Source organism: Notamacropus eugenii, chromosome 7 (assembly GCF_028372415.1).
Source record: "Notamacropus eugenii isolate mMacEug1 chromosome 7, mMacEug1.pri_v2, whole genome shotgun sequence".
NCBI lineage: Eukaryota > Metazoa > Chordata > Mammalia > Diprotodontia > Macropodidae > Notamacropus > Notamacropus eugenii.
This window is the reverse complement of record NC_092878.1, coordinates 66122130-66129539: the sequence shown is the minus strand read 5'-3', so window position 1 is coordinate 66129539 and position 7410 is coordinate 66122130. Positions and strand designations below refer to the sequence as shown.

General features: G+C 39.6%; 1 protein-coding gene across 2 annotated transcripts in view; it reads left to right on the top strand.

Moving 5' to 3' along the window:
• The window catches only part of STON2 (stonin 2), a 186580-nt gene that overhangs the window by 101365 nt on the left and 77805 nt on the right, over positions 1-7410 (top strand). The window lies entirely within an intron of this gene.

The window sequence follows — 7410 nt, the reverse complement described above, 5'->3', positions numbered from 1 at the left end:
GGGGCAAAAGGGGAAAGTTCACTTAACATTCTGGAGGCCTTCTTCTAGATCTCTAAACATTCCATAGGTAAGAAAAAGGCTAAAGACAGAGTGAATATATATAAATATATGTACACAAAAGTATTTATAGCAGCACTTTTTGTGGTAGCAAAAACCGGGAGACATTTGATGGGTACTCATCAGTTGGGGAACAGCTGAACAAATCATGATATGTGAATGGAGTGGAATGGAATGACAGAAGGGACAGATTCAGAGAAGCCCAGGAACACTTTTGTGAACTGATGTAGTATGAAGTGGACAGAATCAGCAGAATAATTTGTACAATGGCTACACTAATTTAAAGGAAAATAACTTTGAAACTCTTGAGAACTCTGACCAAAGACAAAAAACTAATGATGAAACATGCCTCCTTCCTTTGGCCAGAGAAGTGACAGAGAGGAGGTATGGAAGGAGGCATATGCATTCTCGGACGAAGCCGATCTGCAAGTTTGTTTGGCTTAAATGTACTTAATTGTTACAGAGGGTGGCTTTGGAGAAAGAGTGGCAATGATGGAGATTTCTAAAAAGAAAAAAAGGAGCATTGATGAAACATTGAAAATATAGAAAAGAGGAGGGGGCAGATCGGAAAGGGGCACTGACAAGCAGAACAGTGTTGGCATTATCATGTTAAATTTAATTTGTGCTTTAAAAAAAAACTTAACAGACTTTTTCTGTTGTGTATTCAAGTGTTCTTGTTTCATTTATATCACAGAAACAGCATTTGTGCCACAAGGTAACCACCGAGACCATCCATCTTTTATCCTTCACTCTCTACCGCCCTGGTGTTCTCTTATCATCCTTGTAACTTATCTGGACCAAAGTGTCTCCCTGGCTACACTTCCCTATGTGGGTTTTTTCTTGTATTCAAGATGGCAATCAGTAGAAGCAGAACAGACAGGCAGGGTCTCTCATAATAACTTCAGCAAGAGTGAAAAACAAAATGAAACACTTGACAGAGAATTAAACAGCAATCCAAAGAAATAGCCAGCCTATGGACATTAGGTAAGGGGTCCAGACAAAAAGGGCCTGGAGAAGTATGGAAGTCTTCTAGCTCAGGATGTAGGGTCAAGTCAAGGAAGCCTAAGTCTGAAACTGGGTTGCTTCAACCCCTAAATGAGACTCAAAAGCATGCAGGTGCTCAGGTATGGAAGATGGTCAAAGCATTCCTTGGATCACCTTGCCTCCATACAGACTAGCTCGCATTAGCTAGAAGGATCTGCTGCTGTATTCTAAGTAGTCTCTATGCATCTTGTTCCCCACTCTTCATGACATCATTTTGGGTTTCTTGGCAAAGACACTGGAATGGCTTGCCTTTTCCTTCCTCAGCTGATTTTGTAGATGAGGCAACTGAAGCAAACAAGGGTAAGTGACTTGCCTAGGGTCACTCAGCTAATAAGTGCCCTGAAGTCAGACTTGAACTCAGGAAGACTGGTCTTCTGGACTGCAGGGCAGGCAGTCTATCCACTGCCCTACTTAGCTTCCCCTAGTCACCATGCAAATCACACCTCTTAAAGCAGAGCCCCTAATAAGTCCTTTACTAAGGTATGCAGAACCTTCCTTTTGGTGACCCAAATGCTTGGCCCCTTGAATTCTATGGAGAGGAAGGAGTTAACTATCTGCTTATGGCTAAAATAGCATGAGTATAAGTATACACTCCCTCCAAGCTCCCTCAGATTTTTTCTATACATTTGTACTCCTACCTACTGACTGCTCTTTTATATATTTATGTTCTAAGTACCACTGTCTTTGATGTTCATTTTAACCATTTCTTGCCTATTAAAATTCCTAAGGTTCGGCTTTTTGTTTGTTTGTTTTGCATAGATGCTATCTATGCAAAAACTGAAGGGAAGGGGAAAGTATTCCTGATAATTCATACAGAATCTGTGGTCCAGCATTAAGGCCATATGGCATCAGGGAGTTGGAGTGTGGTGGAGGAAGGGGAAAGTATTGTTTAGCTGATAAAAGCCACAGATGAGGCTAGAAATGGAGCTCTTTAGTTTCTTCTGATTAGGGAAAAAAACGTGACCAACCATTGACAGTACGTTTTTGCTAATCCTAGATGGAGCAGAATTTTCCTCTAATTATGTAGTTACCTCCACATGTTCATTCCTAGTTCCCTGTCATTCTAGACATAGAAACCTTTGGTGACTGATTTATAGTAAGCAGCTAGGGCAATGAGATTCAATTCTACAATTAAGTGTCTGTGTGGGAGATAAGAAAGTAAGTTCTTTGCAGTCAAGGACTGTAGTTTTGCCTTTCCTTGTATCTCTAGTGCTTAGTACAGTACTCGACACAGTACAAGAGTTTGATTAATTGAAGACAGGAGAGCTGCTTTTCTCTGGGGCTGGCCAGGGCACCATTACATGCAGATGACAGTATCTGCCTAGCTCGGCACTTAGAAGACACTTAATAATTTATTGGATTAGATGGAAGAATTTAAAGGAAAAAGAGTTTATCATGTTAGGCATATTTCTCAACAGAGTTGGAGCCAAAATTCCCACATCCTCATCACAGACATGCATACATTTGCTTAATGTGCTCAAGAACATCCTAATGTACCATCCTAATGTACTCACCATGGTAGGGTTGCCTGGGATCTGCAGCCCATTGGGAGTGGAGGTGGTTTTCCCAGTTTTTGAGAAAACTTGGTTGCTGCAACTGCAAGCACTGCTATAAACACAGCAAGCACCTACTTTCTTCTTGATTTTTCCTTGAGGCCCTGATACAAGAAGAAGGAAGCATCTCTCCTGATTGGGTTGCCTGGTATTTCAGGGCATGACCCTGTTCTACATCTTCTGAGATGCTGCCTTTTCTGTATCAGTGGTAATTCCTTTTTTTTTTTTTGAGGGGAGAAGGCATTGCAATTGGGGTTCAATGATTTGTCCAAGGTCACATAGCTAGTAAGTGTCAAGTGTCTGAGGTCCCATTTGAACTCAGTCTTCCTGACTGTAGGGCTCTATTCACTGCACCACCTAGCTGCCCCATCATCGATAATTCTTGTTGAAACACTGTTCTTGTCTTGATGAGTTGAACTGCCTGTCCTTCTCCTTCCTGCTCCTGCCTAGCGAAAGGTCATCTTAGATCTCTCCTGCCAAACCCTCATCTTTTCCCCCTCACCATACATTGATTCCTGAGGTCACTTTTTTCCAATGGCTCAACCCCTGGTATTCAACCCTAAGACTCTGGTTGATACAGGGAATGAGTGTAAAAAAAATTCAATTTCAAATTCTAAAAGGTCACTTTTGGTCACTAGTCTTTAAAATGCTACCATCAGCTCTTTAACTGGGCTGGGGGAGCACTGCCATTTGAAATATTTCTTTTTAGCCAAGAAGATAATGTGGGAAAAGTTGTGTATTTTAGGGCAAGGGGAGGGGTTTGATTAAAATGAGACCTTTGCAAAGTTTGTATATTAAAAGTAAAGATTAGATGTTGGCTTTTTAAATCAAGTTTTAGTTTTTTTGGTTTGATGAATAAAATAAAGTCCTTTATTATTCTTTCCCCTGTAAAAAGTTATCTATGTACAAAACTTCAATAAAATGTACTGTTCCTGGCCATTTGACCTAACTAAAATGTTACTAGGTCTCTATCCCAAACAGATAATAGAGAAAAAGAACCTTTATATATAAAAATACTCATAGCATATCTTTTTTTTTTAAGTGGCAGAGAACTGGGAATTAAAGAGGTTCTCATCAGTTGAGAATGACTGAACAATTTACTTTTGTGAATGTCGTGGAACATTATTGTGCCATAAGAAATGATAAAATGGATAGTTTTGAAGAAACTTTGGAAGACCTGTATGGGATGCTGCGTAGTGAAGTGAGCAAATTTATACAATAACAGAAGCATTGTAAAGATGAATAACTTTGAGATAATTAGGAACTCTGAACAATGCAATGGTCAACCACAATTCCAGAGGAGTTGTGCCATAGGCGTATCACCAACTCATCATATACTCATAGAAGAATCACAGTGAATCACTTCTTGGGAGTCATGCTCTATCAAGCACCTCTTTCCTTGGCAGACAAAAATCCAGGGTAACAAACAAGAACTTTATTGTTTAGTAGAGAATCTGCCAAGCTCCTTTCAACCCTGTGACCCATTCTTCTTCTGGCTTGTTTATTTGTTTGTTTGTTTGTTTGTTTTACAGTGGGTTGTGTGGGCTGGGGAAAATAGGAAACCAAAGTTCTAAAATGTAATTGAGGTTTTTAAGTCTCTAGGGCACATTGTACTGATACTTATTAATAGTAATAAAGCATTTTATTTCTGCCAAAGTACTTTACAGTCTTCTGTTATTAGTCATCCTTCATCACTGGATCCCTAATATAGAGCCAGGGAAATCAAGGCACATGGAGGTTCAGTAACTTGCCTGAGGCTACGTAGACTTTGATAAATAAATGCATGTTAGCATTTGTGATGTCTGAATTTTCTGGGTTTTTGTCTACCTTCCAGGCTTATACCTACTGAGCTCTTACTTTATTTATGAGGTGGTTCCCTGTTATAAAGAGCTTCTTGCCTCATGGGCTGGTTGTCCTATAGATATCTTTTTTCATTTAATATGTTTTTATTTTCCCCCCAATTATATGTTAAAAGTCCTGCAGAGATCTTAAACACAACATGTCCAAAAAGAAACTTATTGTCCTTCTTGCCAACCTTTACTCTTTCCAGACTTTACTATTACTGTCAAGTGCATCTATATCCTCCCAGTCCCAGGCTCAAAACCTAATTGTCATCCTCCAGGATCAAATATAAAATTTTCTATTTATTATTCAAAGAGCATCATATCCTAGCCTTCTCCCCTCCCCCCCCCCCATACTTTTCCAGTCTTCTTTCACATTCACTCCCCTCTCCCTCCACCATGTACTCTGGATTCTGGACATTGTCATTGGCTCTCATACATAAAATGTTCTCTCTCCTCATTTCTACCTCTTAGCTTCCCTGGCTTTCTTCAAGCCCCACCTAAAAACCCACCCTCTACAGGAAGCCTTTCCCAATCCCTCTTAATCCTAGTGCCTTTACTTTGTGGATTGTTCCCTATTTATAGGTGGGAATAGTAGTAGGATGCCCATTTTACAGATGTGGAAACTGAGGTTCAGAGAGGTGAATAGCACAAGTAACTGATCTGGAACTCAAATACTATATTTCTTCCTCTTCTCCTAGTGTTTGAACTCTCTGAATAAGAGGAAATATTAGATCATCACATAAGATAGTCTGGCCTTATGGTTTTTCTAAGTCACCGTTTTAATGCCCTGAATTCTTAGGGTGTTTATGAATATTACCTCTTGAAGTCTACCCATTTCTACTCTTAATTTCTGACAAATAGGGGAGGCTGGTTTGAGGATCCTTTTGTTTCCCTTAGGCTGTGGTTACTTGACATACTTGGACACTATGCTGACAGCTATTGATCGTAAATACTCCGTTGTCATCTCATCCCCAGCAACTACCTGGAATAATTTTGTGATCAATATGATATGGACTAAGTACGGTGTTTAAATTTTATGTGATAACTGACTTACTTAAATTGACTTATTTGAAAGAATCTTACCAGTGTAGCCTAGATGAGAACCAAATTTGTGTTTCTGGATGCTTTCTTCTAGAAACAACAAGATTATTACCCATGGAAGCATCACAGTGACAAAAGAATGTCAGTTTACATTTAACCCAAACCTGGACAAGTTGAACAGCTTCTCTTTTTCCTTTCTTTCTTGTTGCATCCTCTCTAGCCTAGCTATCCTGTTTTCAAGATGTTGCTTTTCGAACAGAATGGAGTAGATTTCTCTAGTACTGCTGCCCTTTTGAAGGAAGGGATAATGGTATTCTAAGGGTTAATGTCCATCTGCTTACTGGAGTTTTTGTGGAGCCTGTGAGAAGGGATTTGGATATGGAGAATGGCAGTGCTGCAGTTTGCCCCTGAATCACATTCCTTTTGCTACTATAGCAACAGGTTAAAAATTCTGCCTGCATTGTCGCAGCCTCCGTTCAGAAATTCCTGGTGTGCAGACGGCTTTATTGTCTATAGGACAACTGTTGAACTTCAATAAAGCAGCTTCTTAGAGATAAAGGGACCAACACAAAGCAGGGTCTAAGTATCATGGAAATGGAGAAAGAGGAAAAGAGATTAAGTTTGGATTGGAGGAGTATTTGAAATCATTTGGCTCCCCGAAAGGGTTGTAGGAGAACCTAGTTTAAGCCGAAAGACTATAATTTTCCCCTGAGGCTACTTTCTTTTCTTAATAAAGCTTTCCTCTTGAGTCCCTTCTACTACCCCTCCCCCCAGCAACACTTCACAGCCTTCGCCAAATATCACCATTTTGCTAAGTGAAGTTACTATTTCATGTTTATTTCCCATGTTCACTTTTAAACTGGAGACAGCTATGCATGGATCGAGGTTTCTATGATGACTATGTCATCTGAGGGAAACCAGGGTGGGTTGTATGCTAGAGAAATAAAGATCCTGTTTCCAAACAACTTAGCAGTGTTGTAAACAGAGAAGAAAATGAGGAAAGATAGGCTTGAACAATAAAAGGCCATGAGATTTCCAGGAGGCTTCACACGCTTTTTGAGAGCCAGCACTTTTGTTTGGATTTCTTGTAAGAAATCTCAGTAAGACTGGGGCAACAGGCAAATAGGATGTGAAAGCCAGGGAGGGGGACTCAACCCTGAAGGGCCTGATGAGGACAAAGCTTGTAGCTTTGTGTTAGCACAGGACTAGACATGTATGCGAAATAAATAGACACTATTTAAAAATCTTCTTTTGGCCATAATTTGGATAGATCTTATCAATAGTCATACTTACAAAATTTTCTGCCTTATATCATTTGCTTTCACTTTGCATTCAGATAGTTAAATCCCAGCAGATGAACTTCTGCAGCTAGTTTTCATTGCAAAGACTCAGGAGTGGTACTTGGGCTTCAGATTCTGTTAAGGACATACTTATGTTTAAAAGATCTTTAAAGGCCTCTTTAGAGGCAGCTGGGTTGCCATTGTGAATAGAGAGCTGGGCCTGGAGTCAGGACCAGAGTTAAAATGTGGCCTTAGACACTTACTAGTTATATGAGCCTGGGAAAGTCAGTTAATCTCTGCCCCAGTTTCTTCAATTGTAAAATAGAAATAGTAAAAGTACCTACCTCCTAGGGTTGTTATGAAGATCAAATGCAATGATATTCATAAAAGCACTTAAAGCAGAGCCTGACACAAAATATGCACTCAATAAGTCCTTATTTTCTTTCCTTTCCCTTTAAAAGATGTTTTTTTTTTAAAAAAACAACCTATCCGCATTTCTATTAATAAAAGAGTAATAAGATACCCTTTTCCTAAACAACAGTATCAGGTCCTCTTATTTCTGTCTTAAAATCTCTTTTCTTCCTCTACTCC